The sequence below is a fragment of the Mustela lutreola genome, chromosome 6 (genome assembly GCF_030435805.1).
Source record: "Mustela lutreola isolate mMusLut2 chromosome 6, mMusLut2.pri, whole genome shotgun sequence".
Classification (NCBI taxonomy): Eukaryota; Metazoa; Chordata; class Mammalia; order Carnivora; family Mustelidae; genus Mustela; species Mustela lutreola.
Window position 1 is genome coordinate 80,254,071 of NC_081295.1, and position 23,265 is coordinate 80,277,335.

The 23,265-nt window shown below is 35.2% G+C and overlaps 1 pseudogene; it reads right to left on the reverse strand.

The window, feature by feature from the left end:
- Positions 1–20,770, reverse strand: part of LOC131834619 (high mobility group protein B1-like) — a 105,546-nt pseudogene extending 84,776 nt beyond the window's left edge.
- Positions 20,771–23,265: the final 2,495 nt, after the last annotated feature.

Consider the following 23,265-nt stretch of genomic DNA (forward strand, 5'->3'; position numbering starts at 1 on the left):
TAGTAATAAGTGCTTGGGTTTCTTCATAATATATTTAACTCTCTGATTTTTCTCTCTTTCTACAACTCTCAGATTTCCTGCAGTTCTTTGTAGAATCTTCTTTTCTTTCTCAGATGAAAGTGAAAATGCCCTCCCCAGTGAATAACTGTGGAAGTTTAGGTAACAGAAATATACTCAAAGGATAAGAATCAAAGGGTATATAAATGGAGGACATCAGCCACTCCTATAAATTATATATAAGCATACCAGAATCAAATATTTTAACTTGCTCTTTGGTTACACAAAGTGACTTTTAAGGCTATTGCTTATTTATTAAATGGCAAGAGGCCATGTCCAATTCATAAAGTGTTTTCTAAAGTACCCAAAATTAGAGCAACAAAGGCTTTTGACATCTCAGTTCAGCTAAATTTTGAGTGCCTTGTTTTAGCATTTGTTCCTACAGAAAATGTTGCTGGGACAAGTGTATTCAAGGGCAAATAGATCATTTAAATGTGCAAGGGACACTGGCAGGGGAGAGAGATGTAAAACAGACAAGGAAGTTCAGCTAATAAAGTACACACTATCAAGCCAGCTACCATAGTCACGAATAGAGCTTAACTTGTTGGTGAAACTCTGGGACACAACTTCAAACCACACAACTTAGAATTATCCCCACTGGAGAGTAAGGAAGCTGGAGATTAATATAGTAACTCTGGAGAGTCATTGGGTGATGCTACTGGGGTAAGCAAGTAGATGCTAATAGCACTTCTGGATTTTCAATAGAACATGAGCCGAGTGACCTTCCATAGTTTGAGACACAAGCACTAAAACTTAAAGAAGCAGACAGTGGCAGTTGGAAGTTGGATGGAGTATATGGTTAAGTCCAAAGAATGGGAATGGACACTACCACACTGTGGCATTCCTGCTAACTACATTACATTCATAACTACAGGTTTTGTATTGTTTACAATTTGATAATCATATTTTCCACAATTTCTACTGAGAAAATAAAAATGTTTATCAGTAAAGATTGTAAGACAGTTTAGAGCTCCACTTAGGATAGATATACTCAAGTAGCAGGTAAAATTGAATAGGTCATCCTTGGATGATCTCATAAAAATTGTGGGATTAACACCCATTTATGTGATCAGGACCCCTAAATTCAATAATATCTTGGATGTCTTTTCTGAGCTTGAATCATTTGTCCAGCTATTTTTTGTAGATCTCATTTTAAATAGGAGTGGCTTAATAAAATAAAAGCTACCATGCATAATGTTGCACTAAGCACTGTATTAACTAATAAGCTTTGAGCCTTGACAATAAAACTTAGAAGTAGATATGTTACTGTTGCAGTTCAACACACCAGGAAATAGATTTGGGGAGTTTAATTACCTTGTTCAAAATTAGGTAATATGTGGTAGATTTTGTAGTTGAATCAGGCATTCTGAATCTATAGACTCTGTATCATTTCAAGTTTAACAAGGGAAATAGAACCAATAGATGATGTGTAAGGAATTTATTGCAAGCATTTGGTTTTATGCAATTGTGGGGGCTAGCTAGGCAAATACGAAATCTGTATGGCAGGCCAGGAAGAGCAAGGCCTAATTCTTGGACATGAACTTAACTTCTGTCCACCACTGAGGTCTGTATTTACTATCTTTCTACTTAGTATCAAGGGCAAGATGATAGATTTAAATGAGCACATGCTGATAAGGTTAATTCAATTTCTAAGGCCTTCCACTGAATCATTTATCTATTTATTCATTTATTCATTGTCTATTGACTGTCTATTGTAAAACAGGTGCAAGAGGTATAGAAATGAATATGAGATGAATTTTGCCATAAAAAGGTCAACATGAATTTTATATCATCTAAAGAATCTAGTGACATTATTGCATGGTAATTTTAAAATCTAGTTTATAAAAAATTTATGACAAGTTAGGAAAGAAAATTTAAAATTGATGGCTAGAAATACGTATTTACATAGTATTTATATGGAAGGATGACTGATCAAATTGAACAGACATGGGCTAGGATTTTAGAAAAAATAATTAGCTAAGAAGTTCAAAGTGTGAATGTTATAATATGACATTATTATAATTTTACACACACAAAAGTCCTAGAACATTTTAAACTACACTTTGTTAATTTATATTTAAATTTTAAAAATCCTATATAATTCAGTTTATATTTAAAACAAAAATCCTATCAAAGTAAGGAGAATTGCCAAACTGTTCCTTCATGGATAATAATAAATGTTTTAATACTTTCAGTTATGAAATTCAAGGTGACCAAATGGTTAATGTCTCAAATTGTGTATTTTCAGTACAATCATTTCACTTTGTTGGGTAGAACTACGTTGATAGTGTGGCAGAATGAACCAAAGAATTTGTTTGTTCCCATTTTGACATGTTAAATGAAAAGCAACTGAAACTCCCCAAAAGATCAGGGATTTAATGGTACTCAACATTACAGTTATTAAGTATTTTGCAATTTTGTACTGGCAGTAAAAAGAAGATGATAGTTGAAATTGTTTTATTCACTCAAAAGAAAATGTTCTCTTCCTATATTTCACTTTTGGAACAGAAAGAACAAACTTTAAAAATTAGAAATGAAGAAGTGTCTTGGATAAGGATTGCCTATAAATAGGATATATAATCCACTATATAGTTTTCTCTCAGAAATCTTAGTAGCATTTAAAAAACCCCAAACATCCCTTTGCACTCTGGTATTAATTTAATTTTTCATTTAAAAAAATTGTTCTCTGGGAATTCAGAGGATACACGTAGGAGTAGGATATACATAGGATACACATAGGAATCTACTTCTTTTGGTAATTGATTTGCCTCTCTATCCCTCTGATAAAGAGTATATAGTTTTTCAAGATTTAGTTGTTTTCCAGTGGGAAGATAAATTAGAAAATCTACCATACAATTGGTACAGAATATATATTTAGGTTTTGAACTCTGTAAATATTTTACCTATATAAAAATTAAATTAATTAAAAATAACTAGACCAAAACAGAATAAACCTATCATGAGTATTCAGTATGACTGACATGAAAAACCACCAACTATTTTAGAAATCACAAACTAAATTGCTTGGAAGACTGGACGCATCTACCAGGCACTAGAAAACACACAAAAAGGAACCAATATGTAAAAGTTAATACTCTTGACACCCTAACCATAGTATGAGAAGTGCAATAGAAATAAGGAAATGACCTTTTGGTTAATAGTAATTTTGCAATATATAAAACTTACAGGGATTTCAAAGATTTTAAAAAGTTATAGTATTCATTTTTATTTGACTCTTTTCTGAATGACATTGTTTTAAATACTCTAAGTATGACTTTAATTGTTGTAATTAAAATTAGGCTCTTAAAAACATGAAGTAGTATTCTCATTTTATGTATGGCCTTTTCAGTTGCTTTTCTGTCACTTGTCAAAAAATTCTTCATGTGATTGGCTGAATTGCCATGCATTCTCTGATAGTGTTGAATTGACTTTTTAACATAAGAAGTGAAGCCATAAGACCTTTAGAAGAAAACAGGCGATCTCACCATAATTCACTCAGTTGCTTAAACCAGGCATCACAAACTATGGCCTTTCACAGAAAGAGATTTCAGACCCCTCACTTAAACTAATCTTTGATTTTCTTTTTCATACACTATTTATGTTTAGCCAACTCCATTAAAATTTCACATATCCTGTCAATTTTGTTTTTCCTCTACCCCTACTGCCATTACTGTTCCATAATTTCCCTTCTTGATTGCTATAAAGTTTCCTAAATGGTCTTTTGGCTTCCATCCATTTTCTCCAATTCTTGATACCATCTGCTGTACTGATATTTCTAAATGAAAACAAGATCATGACTGTTTAGAATCTTTATTGACTTTCCTCGACTAAATTATTTTATTTCCCATTGTTAAATTATATGGCCCTTAGTATGACACCTAAGAGCCTTCACAAACTGCCCTCTGACAGTCTCTTCAGCTTCCCACTTCACTAATTTCTGCCTAACCTCTGTCATATTCCATCCTTAGAGAACTGTTTTATCAGTCAAGTGTTCTGTGATAAGTAATTTTCCTGACTTTTCACATGATGCTTTTTTGCCTGTAATACAGAAAATGTCAAAGACATAAACTGAGAAGGGCAAAACTAAAAATAGGAATGAAAGATCCCCAAATTTACCTAGAAGACTGGATTAGGAAAATAATAGGAAAAGAGTCAAATTATATTAATGAATAAAATTATATTAATCACAAGACAAAGAAAATAGGTAAGATGACACATGGCAAAAGAGGAACACAATAATATGCCTTGTTATTAGTTCGTTTTTAGAATTAGCGTGATCCAGTTAAGATCCTCCATCTCAAGAAATATGCACTTTCTAAAGAGAATCAAGGAGGAAAAAACCGATTATTGACTATTTGCATACTGCTTACATGTTCAGTGTATTTCTTTGAATTTAAGCTTTCTTATATATTTGATAAAGAATGGAAGGTAGAAGAAAATAGTGTGTCTTTGTTTTCTCTTTATTATCTTCATTCTATCCTTTTCTCAGTCTTTCTCTAGAGGTCAGCAAAGAGTGGATGCTTACTAATTATTCCTGAACTTAACTGCTTTTTGTGGGAAAGGCAGAATCTATGATTCTCATCTCTCTAGAATTTAGCTGTTTCTAGAGAACAATGACTTTTTTATATTTGTATATATTACATGAGGAGGGTACTCCCAAAAATACTGACCATGAGAACTGTTTCAATATTTCTTGAAAACTCTTAATGTTTCTTCTCAGCTAATGTAAATCTTTATTAAATCATCTTCCCTTTCAGAATAACTCCACACATCGATGGCAATTATAGCAGAAAAACAGAGTGTTATTACTGTCAATGAACCTTCTATTTCTTGTTAAATATAGAAAAGTTACCTTAATGTTATCACTTTGCTGTTTGTTTTCAGTGTAAATGAATAGGACAGGGACAAAAGGCTTGAGATATTATTCTCTGCCATCTTTCATAGAGCTCAGTTAAAGGAGTAGCTTTTGGAATTAATGTATTACTAAGTACTTTTATGATAAAATCTAAAAGTGTTTATGCTGATTTGTGCTCTAGCTTACAATTATATTATATAGGCAACACTGCATTTTCTGGAAACTATTGCAATGGCTATAAATACACTAATGGGAGAAACAAAATATTGATGTTATGGTACATTTGTCACTAATATGCAAAATTATGTGCTGGAAGAATAAGTGGTTTCCTTTTATTAATTCTTTTTTTTATACTTTTCCTTCTTAGTGATAGCATTCAGTTAAAAAACTAGTAGTTTCTATTGTGAATTTATGTGGCAATTTAGAAGCAAACCTCATAATTCCCAGATTTGTAGGTGTGTAGGTGCAGTTGAATGTATTTAAGTAATATGTCAAAGTCATTGTTTTAAAAGGATCAATGGAGAAAATAATAAACATTTTCTAATATAAATATTGAAATGTCTTAAAGACTAATAAAATAACATGAGAGATTAGATTCAAAGTCCTGGAAGCAAAGAGCATTGGGACCCTAAAAGGAGCAGCTATTTCTAGTGAACAAGTCAGTATATAAAATATAAATTGCAAGTTAAATTTTTTGAAAACAATGAGGGAATTAACAGTAATAGAAACAGGAAAACTAGAATTTGAACTCATCATAGATGCACAGAACTTTGAAGTTGTTTTTTCTTGAGGGGAAAAGGAATGATGTAGTGACATTCAGTACTGTTTAGTGACATTCATCTTTTATTTATTATAAGTTTATTTTTACTGTCCAAATATTAAAGTACAAAGTCTGGAAAGAATGAATATAATTAAACATGTATTTTATTTTATTTTTTTTAAAGATTTTATTTATTTATTTGACAGACAGAGATCACAAGTAGGCAGAGAGGCAGGCAGAGAGAGAGGAGGAAGCAGGCTCCCTGCTGAGCGGAGAGCCCAATGTGGGGCTCGATCCCAGGACCCTGGGATCATGACCTGAGCTGAAGGCAGAGGCTTTAACCCACTGAGCCACCCAGGCGCCCCTAAACATGTATTTTAAATGTTTTATCTTTTTCCTAAGGAAAATAAGCACATTTTTTAGTTAGTGAAGGTGTATATCCTAAAGAATTTATTATAGTTAATGAGAAGGACATTTGGAAATATAAATTAAAGTGATGAGTTGGAAATAATGCCTTAATGTTTTATATACTTTAAAACATTCAAGTTCCTTGTTATATAATGTTGAAAACTCAATATAAGAAACTGTGGGTTCCCAAATTGTACATTCCAGTGAAACAGAGCTTGCTTTTTAATTTTGCCTAATTTTATCATTGAATCACTAAGGTGGAGATATTCATGTTCTATAAATTCATTGCTTCCTTCCAAGTCAGCAGAATGGCACTTCCCATTGTCCTTGGGAAGTTAGCTGTGGCTTAGCTTTCTTGAGTGATAAGGAAGACAAACATACATGGATGGAGGGATATGCCATATTTATGGCTTAATGATTCAGTGTCTTAAATATATCAGCTTCACAAGTTATGTACAGACTTTATGCAATCTTAATTAAAATTCCAATAATTTTTCATGAAATTTTTGTGACAAACTTCATACTATTGAAATGTGAGCGAGATAATTTAAACCATTTCCTGGATTGGGTCTTAAGAGTGAAGTCTTCTAAGTTTACTTTCCTCTTCCTACCGTCTGGATCTGTACACAGTGATTCCATTTCAGTTATGTAAATTATGACAATACTCTTAGAAAGCCAAGAGAGATTCAACTTAAGACCCCAATTAACCATGGATTACAAAGCTATCCCTAATACATGGATCGCTTAACTTGGAACTCTTTTGTAAGAAAATATTATTTCCTTAAGTTATTTCTGGTTTTGGTTACTGTGTTCTATTGGTTTGGACTGTAATGCCTTGGTTCACTGAAGTCTTTGTTACTCACTTCAACCAATGAAATGTGTGTGGTGGTGAAACACTTGCAGGAAGGATCCTTTAAAAGCCAGTTGATTGGGGCACCTGGGTGGTGCCCAGTGGGTTAAAGCCTCTGCCTTTGGCTCAGGTCATGATCCCAGGGTCCTGGGATCGAGCCCCGAATTGGTCTTTCTGCTCAGCGGGGAGTCTGCTTCCCTTCCTCTCTCTCTGTCTGCCTCTCTGCTTACTTGTGATCTCTGTCTGTCAAATAAATAAATAAACTCTTAAAAAAAAAGCCAGTTTATTGTCCATTTTGTTACTTTTTCTGTGTCATAAGAACATCGATATTTCATGTAGAGATTTCTCGGTTGAACTAGATTTTGGGTTCTGGGCAACATGAAGCAATGCCTATGCCAACCCATTATGGATACTTAGTGGGTAAGCAAGAAATAAATCTTTATGATAAGCCACTGAGATTTAGAGGTTGTCTGGTGCTGTAGCATATTATACCTTGTCCTGACTAATTAGAGAAGCTTAGCCTGAGCCTCAATCGGTACAGACCCACACAGCCATTTCATAGCTTAATCTGGCTATATCAAGGAGTACTAGGGTAAAATAAGAAGTAAAATATCTAGTTTGTGTATGGCATATAAAAGAAGCAAGTATAAATCTAAATGCAAAATATCTTTCCATATTTTCACAAGGGTGTTTTCTACAGATTTAATGGAAGGGAAATAAGTAGCTCAACTCTATGCAGTTAATAAAATCTAAAGGTTCATTAACAAAATAAGGGGGAAGATGTGTTAGGAAGAACTAAGATTTTAAGATAGAGCATCCAGGACCCCTGGGTGGCTCAGTTGTTAAATGTCTGCCTTCGGCTCAGGTCATGATCCCTGGGTCCTGGGATGGAGCACGGAGTCAGGCTCCCTGCTCCTTGGGAAGCCTGCTTCTCCCTCTCCCCTGCTTGTGTTCCCTCTCTTGCTATGTCTCTCTCCGCCAAATAAATAATAAATAAATAAAGCAGGAAAATAAAGCTTCTTGCAATGTCTCTCTCCGTCAAATAAATAATATCTTTAAAAAAAAAAAAAGAGCATCGGTGAGCTTCTTATTTTAATTAGAAAGTAAAGAGGAAGAGTTATTAAAGCAAGTAAAAAATATGTCAGAAAGGACAGTGCATAACTATTGATCCTAGGTTGGAAGACTGAAAGTTGGGGAGAATGACTCAACATGCTGTTTGCAGCACAAACATTAAGTCAGCCTAGAAGTGGGTATTAAGACAGTTTTGAAGAGGTCACTGGACCTATTACATGTATGGTTTCAAAACAAAACAATTTAGAGAGAGCTCAGGGGAAAACTAAGGAAAATAGCAGGAAAAGAATATACACTCTAAGCATTCCAAATTGAAAGGAAAATAATATGAGAACAATAAGTGGAAAGGGTAAATAAGTCAAATGAAAGAACTCAAAGATCACTGAAATGTATGAAAGCAGAAAGAAAAAGGCAAAGGTTGATTAGAAAGAGGAAAGTGACAAAGTTTGAAATAGCTATTCCACAGGTGAAGAATGGGAGGCCAAACAATGAGTGAGGTGGGGCAAGCCAGGATTTCTGGATAAAAATTGCGAACTGAGAAAAGACCACAAGAGATGATACAGAATCAAGGAGCAGCTGCCAAGTTAGAAAATAGAAACAGAACTGATTCCATAGAAAATATCTCTTGTTATCCTTCAAATCCCCTGAATCAATTACTATTACTTACATGTTCTGCTTTCTCTTCAGGAATTATGAACACTTTCATATTATTATATCTTGATTACAAGTCAGCTAATTTTACAAACTTCTTTTATTTTTCTGCTTTTTTTTTTTACAACTTTATTGTGAAAAGCAACATACACAGAAAACACACATGCGTAAAATATCTAGGTATAGATTAATAAATAGTTATAAAGTGATCTTCTGTGTGACCATCACCTGGTCAAAAATAGAACACTGGAAGCTACTCTCCAAAACTCCCAACATGTCTCTTCCTGTTTACAACCTCTTCCATCCTTTCTGTATAAGTAACCACTTTCCTGCATTATGTGGTAAAAATTACTAAAATTTTAAGACCGTTTTATCGTGATAACTATATTCCTAAACAATATAGGTAAGTTTCACCAGCTTTTAATCTTCACGTAAATGGAATTTTTCAGTATATATTCTTTTGTGACATGTTTCTTTAACTCCACATTATGTTTTTAAAATGCAGAGATGTTAATAAATATAACTGTAGTTCATTCATTTTCCTACTGTATAAAATCCTGTTATGTACTTGTCCCACAATGTATCCATTTAATATTGATGGAACTTTGTGGTCTTCTAATTTAGAGCTTTTACACGGAATGTACTTAAATAAATTTTTGTCCAGGAATCTAGGAGAACTTACACATGCACATTGAGGAGTAGAATTGCTAGATCATAGGGTGGCTCATTTTTCTTACTCCTTCCTAAAATTGGCCTGATTATTTTTGATGCTTGAATTTATATACAAATTTTAGAATCAGCTTGACAATTTTCACAAAAAACCACTGGATTTTTATTATGGTTGCCCTGAATCTGTACATCAATTTTAGTAGAGATGATATACTTGTGATACAGAGTCTACAATATACCAATATGTATGTATAAATCAATATGATTTATGTATATATTTTTAAATAAAAGAACCTGTAAATTTAGCTTTAGATTTATCTTTAGTTACATAGTAGCTTTTATATTAGCAAAGTTTGAAGTTTTTGCCACCTAGATCTATAGAATTATAAATAAATTCTATATTGAACTATAAGGTCTTATTAACTTTGAAAATAATGAATGATTATATTCCTTTCTTTCTGGTACATATACAATATATTTATTTTTCTGGCTTTATTTACTGGCTGTGACATTTAGCAAAACGACAATAGGGATCAAGAAAAACTTGATCTTGTTTCATATCCCAAAGAGAATATTTTCCAAGATCCATTAATATAATAATGTTTGCTAGAGGTATTATTATGGGTAAGTTGAATAATAGGCTGTGGAGGATTATGATCCCTGAGAGAAGGAAAAATGTTAAAAGAGCTTCATCATCACCTTAGGTGTTTGTCTGGAGACACCTTCCTGACTTACAGCAAGATGCTCTTCAAGCAGAACAAAGTGGTGGAGCTGGGCTAAGGACAAGACATATCAATATCCGAGTCGGCCAAAGCAGCTAGAATGCATGTAGCAGTGCAGTGAAGAGAGAGCTATGCAGAAAATAGCCTCAGAAGTCTATATGGGGGTCCTCTAAGACTTCTTGACTAAGGGATGGCTCCACACACAAATCTACACGAAGTTTTCTAGAATATGGTTTCTAAGAAATTGTGTACGGAAAACAAAGATCAATCACTCAAGAAACCCATTAGTACCGTGGACACGAAATGAGACACCAGATGCTATTTATAATTAAGGATCATGTAGTCCTCAATTATAAATAGCAGCTGGTAAAATACTCAAGATCTGCCATAAAAGAGCTCATAACCAAGCTCAAACAAAATTCACAAGGAAGGCAGAAATGGCAATTTGAATTTCAACAAGTTATAGAGGTTTAGAACATACCTTGGATTTTTCACAGATCTGTCCCTAATAAAAAATGTAAGCCTACACATGAAGTAAGCCTTCACAGCTATAGAAGTAATAATCAGAAACACACACACACACACACACACACACACACACGCTATTGAGAAAGGTAACAGAATCTGGCATCCCTACAACATACAATCATGGTGTTCAATATAAAAGAAAAATTTAAAGACATAGACTTCCAGTTTCTGCTTGGAATGTAAAACTAGAAAGAGTGATTATTTCTAGTCTTACAACAAAATAGCCATGTACATTGCTAGCTCCTAGATTTTCTTGACACTAAGGTCATAGGAATTTCATTGAACTTATGAGAAAGTGAAGGTTATAGAGCAGCGAGTTAGTCCAAAATCCATAGAGACAGACCTGCAAGGAGAGAGGAGAACTGAGCATTCGCTCGACTTGAGCAGATACAGACAGATATTAGTTAGAAGAATTGAGCTAGAGTTTTGAAATAATTCACTAAGTATGCACTAGCCAGAGTTATAGAGGGCTTGAGAGCTATGGATTTAGAGTTTGAAGCCATTTGAATGTTCTTCTCTATAGACTCTTCTGGGCCTCGACATGCACTCAGAGAAAAGACCATTAAGAATCCAGAAAAAGCATTCTTTGTGGTGCAGACCTAAGAAAGGAAAGCAACAGTCTCAGAAAGAGGGCCATATATTTACTCAGCCATAATAATTCCATTTTCTTTTTCTTGGAACTCATTTTCTGAGCCTTCCTTGTAATCATCAACACACATGAAGCAAGCAGTGGTCAGTGAGATGGAAGACGTGAGCATTATGGGACACCTAGGGGCTCAGTTGGTTAAGCGTCCACCTTTGGCTGAGGGCATGATCCTGAGGTCCTGGGATCAGGTCCTGGGATCAAGTCCTGGGGTGGGTTTCCTTCTCAGCAGGGAGTCTCTCCCTCTCCTTCTACCCTTTCCCTCTGCTGGTGCTCTTTTTCTGTGATACAAAATCTTGAAACAACAAAACAAAACAAAACAAACACATGAGCATCCTGGAAGCTCTCAAGGAAAATTTCCTCCTGAAATAAAAGAAGATAGACAACTAAAGAAGTTGTGGTCCCTTGATCTCAAACTTTTTCTAAAGGGAGATAATCAAATATCTTCATCATACAGACCAATATAATTATATGAATTTTAAAGTATTTATAAATGATACAATGACCCCTTTCCTTTTTTTTTTTAAGAAAAAAAAAGTAGGCAGATAAGCAGGCAGAGAGAGAGGAGGAAGCAAGCTCCCCGCTGAGCAGAGAGCCCAATGTGGGGCTCGATACCAGGACCCTGGAATTATGACCTGAGCCGAAGGCGGAGGCTTAACCCACTGAGCCACCCAGGCACCCCAATAACCCCCTTTCCTAATCTTTCTGACAATTTACCATGGTAAAAGTCCATCAAGAACAAAAATAATTCACTTGGTCATTTAATTATTCATTAAACAACTATCTCATGTGAGGAATTATTCCAAAGGAAGGGACACATTGAAGAAGACTCACTTTCTAACTTAAGGATAGTAAGGATCATCATGATGATGAAAAAGTAGGTGATCATGAGGACACTAGCAAAGGCAAAGTCCACTCAGGCAATTACAAAATAGTTAAGACTGCTTATGATATATCATTCAGACTATAAAAAAGGAGATATGCTCTCCTTAAACACACAGTTACCAAAACAAACAAACAAAAAAACAAACCAAACTGCACATATACATACTTCTAATTTTCTAAGGAAAAAAAAACACATTTGTCAAGCAGGCACAAAGTTTATCTTTTCTTTTGTTTTGTTTTAAATTTTAAGTATTCTTTTGTGATTGTAGAACATAATGAAGTCAGGGAAACATAATGTAGAATTCAAATAAAATTAGTATCTAATTATCCTACATTCATGAGGCCTAAGTAAAAAAAAGCAGAGTAAGGAACTCAATTCCACTCCTCTTTTGTATTCAATCTATACCCACCCATGTCTTCATTTTAAAACTGTAGTTAGCCTTATTGCACTATAATTAAAAATGACATTTAAATGGATAAAATAGTTGTGCATATGTGCCTTTAAAAATAGATATGAGACAAAAAAGTAAAGGCCCATAGTCTATGTTTCAGGTATGCAAATTTCCAAAATAACTGCAATGAGTATTCTTTGCTTAATTTTAGACAAATAACATGATAATAATTACAAAATTGTGTTCATTTTATAAGCCAGAGACATTTTTATTTCATTTTCCATCTTTTAATTGAAAACCAGTGAATAATCAGATGAAATTTCTGCTACTGTACAAATTAAATACAAGACCTCTTAGAAGATTCTATTTTCTTTCACTGCCAGATTCAATCTGTATTGATAATCCAATTCATCAGAATTGGTACCATCAAGCCCAATTCTACCTGTCTAATTTGGCTAGAGATTCCTTTTTTTGTCCCACTGAATTCTGATAAAAATAGTATTTCATGGGAATATCTAAGGGGTTCACTGAATACCATATTCCTTTTTCTTCTAAGAGTAAATGAATTGAGAAAGAGTAGGTACTTATGGGCCAAAATGTCATCTGTATATCGATAAAAATTTGGGAAAATGTAGCTGAGCAACACTTAATATTTTCCATTCCAAAGTCATTAGATAGAGTTATATTTTGTACCTTAGGGAGAAGTGGCCAAAGTACAGAGATACTACCAGGAACTGGATTCCATTCATAGTATATAATAATCAAATGGGTTTTATTCAAGGGATGGCCATTTAGTTTAACATTCAAAAATTAATCAATCAGTAAGTCACATTAACAAAGTAGAAGAGAAAAAGATGATACCACCAAATACAGAAGAAAGCTTTTAACAACATCCAGCAAATATTTATGATAAAAAATTAATTTCAGCAATAATAAAAATAAAGCGTAATAAATAGGAAGTCCATCAATCTGAAAAGGGATTTGACAAAACTGCAGCTAATATCATAACTAATGATGAATGTATTCTCCTTAAAATTGGGAACAAGACTGGAATATTCACTCTCACTGCTTATATTCAACATTGTAATGGAGGTTTTAGCCAGCTCAAAAAGGCAAGAAAAAGAAGTTATAAGTATTCTGCTTTAAAGTATCCTCAGAAGATCTTGATGAAATTAAAAATAAGTATATATCAAAAGTGATTTTATTGGGCGCCTGGGTGGCTCAGTGGGTTAAGCCGCTGTCTTCGGCTTAGGTCATGATCTCAGGGTCCTGGGATCGAGTCCCGCATCGGGCTCTCTGCTCAGCAGGGAGCCTGCTTCCCTCTCTCTCTCTCTCTGCCTGCCTCTCCATCTACTTGTGATTTCTCTCTGTCAAATAAATAAATAACTAAATAATCTTTTTTTAAAAAAAAGTGATTTTATTGAGGGCCAATTGCATTTCTACATTCTAAAAAAATCAAATAATGAAATAAAATGTTAAAATATCATTCATGTAAACTTTAAAAACATATAGGAAGAAGTTTAGCAAAAACCGTGAAATATGTTTACTCTGCTGTATGTCTATCTCTGCATAAATAAACTATAAAATATTGCCAAAGGAAATTAAAGAAAGACAAAACAGATGTACTATATAGAGCATTTCATGAATTAGGAGAACAATGCTGTTAATGTATCAGTTCTACAGAAACTGGTGTACAGATTCAAGATAATAACAATCAAATTTCCCAGAGTACTTTTGGTAGAAATATAACAAATATAGTTATAACACTGATATAACCTTGCTTGATTTCAAGACCTTCTATAAAACTATAGTAATCAAAACAGTGCATTGACATAAGTTAATACACGCATTAAGCGTGAATAGAACCAAATAGATAGTCTTAAATAGACTATACATGCACGGTCTATTGATTTTCAACAAATATATCAGGGCAATGCAAAGGTGGAAAGTACAGTCTTTTCAGTAACACTATTAACAAATGAATAAATACATGAAAAAATTAATAACCTTGATAACTAATTTAAGACTTGAATATAAAAGATAAAACTGTAAAGTAAAAGAAAACATTTGACAATATTTTCATGACCATGTGATAAGCAAAGATTTCCTGGTTAGGATAAAAACAGAAAATCACAAAAGATAATGAAAATGGTTAATTGTACTTCATCAAATTAAAAACTGCTTTCACAAAAGACACTATCAAGAAAATGAAATGTAAGCTAAGGAGTACAAAAACATAGTTGCAATATACATATCTGGAAAAAGACTTATTTTATAAAAATCAATACAAAACATCAGCAACTTAATAAAAAAATATTTAAGATATATAGACCAAGAAGATATATAATGCCCAGTAAGCACGTACAAAGTTACTCAAAATTAATAGTTTTTAGAAGTAAATTAAAACCTCAATTAGGTATAAATTCATTTTCACTAGAATGGCTAAAATTTTAAAAACAAAACAAAAGCTGCATAATCAAAATTTGGTGAGGGTATGGAACAATATTCACAACCAACAAAAAAGAAAAATTGCTTATCAGCAAGAGAATTGGGCAAAGTGTTTTGTTACAGTAAGCAATAAAGAGAAAACATGCAATGGTGTGCATGAATTTCACAGAAACAAAAAGAGTACCTAGTACATGATTCTATCTATATAGATTTCAAAATCAGGCAACAGTAATCCATTATGGAAAAATTGGAAATTTGATTGTTAATGGATGAGGATATCCTGGAAATACACAAGAGTAATTTCTGCTGTGAAAAAAATTTCTATATAATGCTTGGAGTGAGGGGTACCTGGGTGGCTCAAGAGTCAAGCATCCGACTCTTGATCTTTGCTCAGGTCATTGCTCAGATCATGGTCTAAGGTCCTGGGATCCAGCCCCATATTAGGCTCTGCGCTCAGTTACACTTAACAGGTGCAAGAATCTGCCTGAGATTCTCTCTTTCCCTCTACCCTTCTCCCTGCTCTCTCTCTCTCAAATAAACAAATATACTTAAAAAAAAATAACACTTGAAGTAGAGATTCAACAGGTTTATATATTTATTAGAATTCATTAATTAATGTGTGCATTTAATTGTAGGTAAAGTTTAAAGGAGAAACTAAATAATTTAGAAGTTCTGTTTATGAAATTATTATTTTAAAATAAATATCTCTTCTTACAAAAATTTCTAGTCCTATATTACAGTTGTTTACATAATTTTTATTTAACAAATTTTAGTTCTCACTGGCAGTTCCTGGATAGTAAAAATTTTCTCCTTGGATTTCTATTTTGATTTATCTTATTGTTATTTGAGGAACAACTTTGATTAATATTGTTGTGAAAGACACTTCTTTTTTCTAGCTTCTGACCACTAAAATATATGATGACATCTTTCTCCTGCTTTTATAAATGGAAATTTATGTGGAAATAAATTCCTTGTGTCATAAACTTTTCCTCTATGTACAAGTTGCATCATTTTCTTCTGATTTATTCTATGGATAAAAAAATCTGAAAGTTGGTTATCTTGATTATTTTTTTCAGCATGAATTCTTGTAGGATAATTTCTGTAGAATTTTAATTTCAAATTGTGTCAACATGTATAGAGCTGTAGGTTTCCTTTAATTCATTCCATGGATAATTATGCTCCCCTTTTTCAGTTCAGTTTTAAATGCATCTAAGTTATTATCTTCTGTTTCATACGTTCAAATCCATAGTCTTGTTCCTCTGAAATCCTGGATAAATGTTTCTTATTTGTTCTCCATATCAGTGGTTTACCTTTGTTCATTGCCAGTTCTGGAATTTTACTACCTACTGTTGGTTTTAATTATCTTAGTAAATTTTAAGTGACAAAGAATGGAGATGAAGAGAGGCTTAAATTATTTTACTCTGGTCTTTGGCTCTGTGTTCATACATGTGGGCAACCAATTTTATTTCTCAGGACATTTCTATTAAAATTTTAATGTATGTTGATTTCTCTCAAGGTCTGATTATAAGATATTTAAAAGATACAAAAGTAATAATAATGAATATGGTAATAGATGCCATGGTTATTGCTGTTAAGTTTTTAAGATGTTTCTGTAGCACAGAATGGAGATTGCTGCTGAGAGTAAAGGGATAGTGGAATAAATCTGTTTGGTCCATCTCTGTTTTCCAGTTCCCTCCCACTGAGCAGCTATTCTAGTTTCATGGGGAGAGTCTACTATCCTCTGAGATATACTTCCCATCTGATTTTATATAAGGGTAAAGTTGGTCTCAGGTCATGTTTTTCGTTTACTCTCTGTAGTGCTGGTGCCAGATTTTTAATGCACACAGGATGTACACGTGAACTTAGAATCTCTTTTTCAGCCTGCCAGTTATGCAACTGACTTGACTCAAGCATGTTGCTGAATGCAGTTGTTTATTCCCTCATATAACGAAGGAATCATACTACCTAAAAATTCAAAGTGGAAACTGATGTTTTGTAATCAGTGACATTACAAACTGTTTTATCTCAATATTACTAGAAGCCCATAGGCCAAGGATAAGAGTGTCTGGCTTAGACTGAATTGAAAGTCTGAAATTTTATAGCATGTTTCACACTTGAGTAAATATAAGAAAGCCTTTGAAAATAAAATACAACCTAATGAAACTTAGGCATGCCAAAATCTAATTTTAGACCTTTGTCAAATTGATGTTTCATCCAGAACAAGTTATTTAACTTCAAGTTACTTCAGCTGCAAAAAGAGGATTGGTTATATTATATAAGTAAGAATAATTGTGATAGATGGTGAGTAGCTATACATTAAAAGACCAAGTAGTCAGCACTTGCGGGAAATTTACAGCATAGAATTTGCATATTGGTAAGGACCTCCCTTACAAACAAGAACCTTCCTTCTCTGTGAAACATTTAGCTCAGGAAATGTTAAGTGATGATAATTGGGCTATGATTTTCTCTGCTATGCCAATATCGTATTACTTTCAAAAGGAGTTAAGAAGGTTATTAAGATTTCTTAATTAAAATATTTCCAGAAACAGGGGCACCTGGGTGGTTCAGTTGGTTAGGCAAGTGGCTTTGGCTCAGGTCTTGGTCCTGGGATCAAACCCCACATCTGGCTTCTTGCTCAAGGGGAAGCCTGCTTCTCCTTCTCCTTCTGCCTGCTACTCTGCCTGCTTGTGCTCTCTCTCTCTCTGTCAAATAAATAAATAAAAATTCTTAAAAAATAAAATATTTTTTCCAGGAACAATAAAGTTGCCTTAATGTAAAAATCTACCTATAGAAAGAAAATGGCATATTTTTACTTTGACCTGTTATGTCAAACTTGCATAAGGTCTTTTATGTGTATAATGCATCATAGAAAGCCTCTATCCCTCTGCCTTCAGAAGATCCTGGTTGACAAAAGAACACTTGAGTTGTCATTCAAATAAGGAGTTTAATTTGTGACTATTTTTTGAACACAGGACAAATGTAGGATGAAGTAACTTCTAATAATATTCTTTTAACAATATAATTTAGAAGTATAATTCATAGGTTTTCATGAATAGAATAGGGAATCCTCACAGGAAATCCAAACTCTTGCTGCTTGTTTGCAGAAATGTTCTTTGTTTTTGTCCAGAAATAGCTATGTTCTAGAACAAAGACACATAAGAGAAATACTTGAAATTAGACTGTATATGATATTCTTTTAACATTAACATTCCATTTAGATCCTTAGATTTATAGCTTTATGGAATTTGAAGAAAAAATGTCATGCCATTTTAAGTGACCTTAACATATGTTCTATGAGTTTTTGTTGGAAAAGGGAGACATTTATAGTAGGAATAAATAAAAAGAAATCAATTTAGTAATCAGAAAATCAGAGACAAATATTCATGTTAATATATTCAGAAACTATTTCTTGAATCATATGTATTATCTACAAAATTCAGCTTTCTAAGCAAAATATGACTGTATGTATAGAAAAGATACTGTTGGCAATAATGAATATTCATACTTGAAAGATAAAACCTGCATTATCCTGAGGTCATAGTTTCAAAAGGAACCATGGTTTAGATATTTCATTATAGAATAGATTTTATTCATCTTGTAGCATCAAGGTCTGATGTAGGGAATTTCCCATAAACTGAATCAGTATTATTTAATATTTCAAAAATTAAATCTGAAAAAAGAAGTGTACAGAACATGGATCTAGTGGATTAAAATCCCCACATGATCATTCTTGCCTATGTCTATCTTCTACCTTGGTCAAGCCATATAAAATTTGTTAGATGTTTTAATATGAGAGCTAAAACTCAGGATGAGTTGAACCAGTTCCTTTCCTAAATTCATAGAACTACACTTATAAATATGAGACAAAGAGTTTTGTTTTTCTAGTTTTGGGTATATGGAATTTTTACAGTTGCACATTAAGTTGAAGAAGAAAGCTACAGTCTTATGAAATTCACAGAAACATAATACAGGGGATATTGTGACAGACTGCATATCACTAGTAAGCTCATTTTTTTTGTTTGTTTCATATTTGCTCATCCATTTTTATTCTTGCTTTTTCCTTCAGTTTCTCTTGTTAACATGCTTTTGAAAGCATTAGAAGTCCTAACCAAATTGGCTTAAAATAAGAACAGTCATTGTAATGGTTAATTTTATGTGTCATCTTGGCTGGGCTACAGTACCCAGTTAATCAAACACCAAGATGTTGCAGCAAAGCTATTTTTTAAAATGTGGTTAACATTCAAATAGGTATACTTTGAATAAAGCAGATTACTTTCAATAATGTGCGTGTGCCTCATCTAATCAGTTGAGACCTTTAAAAGAAGAGACTGAAGTCCCCCAAGAGAGTAAAGACTTCTGCTTCCACACTGCCTTCAAGACCACACTATCAATTTATCCCTGGATCTCCAATTGATCTGCGTAGCATATTCAGAATTTTCCAGTCCCATTAACTGTATGTGCCAATGTTAAAAATAATTCTTACCCAAGTGCTGCAGGAAAACAATAACAACAACTTTGGAAGACTGTCTTCTCAATCTCATAGCAGTAGAGTGGTTTACTTTTGGTAATTGAAAACATGATTTATATCCTAGAGTAAATCTCAAATATTAAGGAAAGGAGTTTCACTTCTACAAACAACTTTATCAGTTAATACCTTGGTTTTTTTCTTTTGAATAATCATAAATGTCTACTCCCAGACCTACTACTTTTTACAAGAATGAAAGGAACAAGTAAAGGATCATTAAACATTAAGATTAAGTGGGTTCACTCAAATTTAATTAGGAACACCAGTCATAGTCATTAAGGTCTTATCTAATAATATTTTTCAGGACTGAAGTAGCTTTATAAAAGCAATCTACTTCTGTTGACAGTCTTTTAATTTTTCTTTCAAATATGTTATTTAATTTTAATAGCTTATTTCTTTACTTGGTAAGTTGTGAAGAGCTACATTTTCTTTAGCAGTAAGTATTTTTCCTTCCATGGAAAGCAATATCTCAGTCAAAAAATGTGTTGGAGGGAGAGAGAGATCTCAAAAAAAGAAAACAAACAAATAAAACCAACAAAAAACAGTAATACTATTGCACAGTAAGCATAGACTGCATATGCTGCTACCCTCAAGGGTAGCTACTGAATCATGAAGGTTTCAGATTTTTATTCAGTATAAAGCAACACAGCTTTCTAAATTGAATGGATTCATAAATACCCTAGGATATTTATATTTTAAGCTCTAGTTATATTATTTGTTGGGGTTCCCTCGGAGGGGTGGAGGCCACCGGACCAGCCAGAGGCCCCTTCCCGGGGCTGAGTGGGATGGCGAGTGTCGCGAACCCGGACGCACCAACGGACGACACCAGGCTCGGGGGATCTGTCAAAGCAGGATCTCACTTTATTGTGCGGGGGTACACCTTATATAGAGCAGCAGAAGGGAAGTGAGGACAGAGGGGGAAGAGCCAATAAGATCGGGCGAGAGGAGGAAGTGCCATAGGTTTCAGGAACCAAAACTGTGAAATTGGCGCCTTGTTGGCCGGAAGAGACGGCAAGCCGGCGCCATCTTTATTCTGGGCCACACCCTGTGGAGGCACCTCTAGTTATGTACCTTATATTTCCCCCTTTTGTTTTTGTAGGCATGACTTCTGTCTTAGGTTGCCAGTGACAAGACAACAGGCTTACCCGTCATTGAGGGTCATACAGCATAGGTATGTCCTCTGTCTTAGGTTGCTCTGCGTCTCTCATTGGTCTTACCCGTCACTGAATATCATGCTGCTACGGGGGGCATCTCCTTTAAGGCCTGTCTTAGGTTGCCCCAACCGATATGGGGTCTTACCCGTCATTGGCCAATAAAGATTAATGATAGATTTCTTCATCATGGGTGGCCAGTCTCTGGTAATGTACTTGAATATTCATTAACTGAATGGCTTCCATCCTTTTTTGTATAAATTGAGTTAGCTTATTGATAAGGCAGGAGCCAAAGGAAACGACAAGGAGCAGAATAAAGAGGGGGCCCAGAAGAGGGGGGAAGTATGGAAGAAGGCCACCGAAGCCGGTCCCGAACGGACTGTTCCACATCTCGCGACGCCTCTTTTCCAGGTCTTCTTGTAGTTTTCTAATTTTATCTTGAACTATGCCCGATTTGTTGGCATAGAAGCAGCATTCCTCCTGCAAAAACAAGCAGATGCCTCCCTTTTCGGCAGTTATTACTGCAGAAAACATCGTCAATGCGTCCGAGATCTAGGTTAGAGGAATTATCAGCAAGGGGTGGCGCCCAAAGATAGGAGGTATTAGGGGAGAGGGGGGAAATATATATGTTGGGTCGGGGCGGTGATGAGTGGAGTAGGGATAATGAAATATTGTTGACTAAAATGGCCTGGGCCAGAAGAGGCCCATTCTTAAGGCATAGCCAGCAGTTCTGGGCGAGAGAGGGGTTGGAGGAGTTTATGAGAGCGAAGACAGTGTTTAGAATACTTTTGGTTTCGGGGTCAAGCTGTAGCACTCCCCGGTTCTCAGGTAAGATTAGGGGGTGATAGACAGGAGGTTATTGGCTTTTGATCATAATTTCAATCCTGCGCGATACAATTGCATTGCAGGTTTGATCTTGGGGCGCGCCCCCATCAGATACTCCTATGGGCGCCACGGAGTTGAAGCAGACATCCTGCCCTGGGGTGCCATAACAAGGGGATGGCATCGAGTTGCTGCCGGCCCCCGTATCGCTGGGTGAGTTTGTCCCCCGCTTTGTGTACCAGTATGTTTTGTTATCAAAAGAGCATTGTTGGGTGGTGTCTGTGTAGCAAGCAGTGTGGAGTGAGGGATGGAATGTGGAGCATGGGCAAGGCCCAGGTTTTCCTTGTGATGTAGGGACGGTTCTGGGAGCATTACCTCCTCAGAGAGTTGTGGGCTCTCTGGGTCTGGGTTATTGTTGTTTTCTGGGGCTGGGAGGTATTTGATGTCTCGTGCGGGCACCCAAATAGGCTTCTTTTCTTCCGGGGGGAATATGCATCCAAACCCTCTACCTGTAGTGAGGAAGGGGTAAGGTCCCCTCCAATACTCAGTCAGGGGGTGTTTCCATCTGACCGATATTGAGGTATAAGAGGTTATGGCGGACCAGTGTCTTTGGAACGCTGTCAAATGATCGTATTTTGAAAAATTTAAAATATTAAGGGTGAACAGTGCCCTTTTGAGTTGATCATGTGGGGGAAGGGATTCCCCCTTTTGTTTTTGTAATTGGTCTTTGAGGGTACGGTTTTGTCTTTCCACAATGGCTTGTCCTCGAGGGTTATAAGGAATGCCAGTGGAGTGGGAGATGTTCCATTCTGAGAGGAAGGTTTTAAAGGTTGTGCTAGTAAAGCAAGGACCATTATCAGTTTTAATTTGTTTGGGGAGTCCTAGAGTGGCAAAACATTGTAAGAAATGGCTGACAGCATGTTTAGTCTTTTCACCGGCATGGGCAGTTGCCCAGAAAGCATGTGAACATGTGTTAACGGACATGAAAACAAATTTAAGTTTACCAAAGGAGGGGTAATGGGTTACATCTGTTTGCCAGAGGTGATTGGGGTATAGCCCCCTAGGATTGCACCCCAGCCCCTGGAGTGGGGGAACTTGTAGGAAAGGTTGGCAGGATTTGCAGGTTCGAATGATTTTTTTGAGATTTTTAATGCGTACCTGGGGGAAGCGTTGATGGAGTCCCCTCCAATTGGTGTGTGTAAGTTTATGGAAGTGAGCAGCCTCTTCTACAGAGTAACATTGGGGAGTAGATGCAAGTTGGTCGGCCAAGGAGTTACCTTGGGATAAAAAACCCGGAAGTCCTTGGTGTCCCCTGAGATGTTGAATGTATATTTGGCTGGTTCTTTGTTTTAGGAGGGTTCGGGTTTGGATCATAAGTGGGATGATGGGGTTAGAATCTAGTTTGATGTGAGCATCGATTAGGTTGGGTAGGAGGTTTACCACATAGAGGCTGTCAGAAAATAAATTGAGGGGACCCTTAATGGTGGAAAGGGCTAGGACCACAGCATAAAGCTCTTTAAATTGTGCGGACCCCTGGACCAGGTGGATGAGAGATTTCTGAGGGGTAGGGGTTCTATCAGTATCAGAGTGAGGGGGGAAGATCACTACTGAAACTCCTACTTTTCCTCCATCTGTAAAGGCTGTATGAAAGGATGGATCTGCTTGGGTGATGAATAGCATGGGGATCTTCCACTGCAGCTTACCGAAGGAATTCATCCATTTATAAGGCCCATGATGGCAATCTATATTTCCGGAGAATCCTTCTAAGGCTATGGCCACCCTAGCATTATTGTGTTGGAGCCATGTGAAGTCCTGAGTTCGGTAGGGA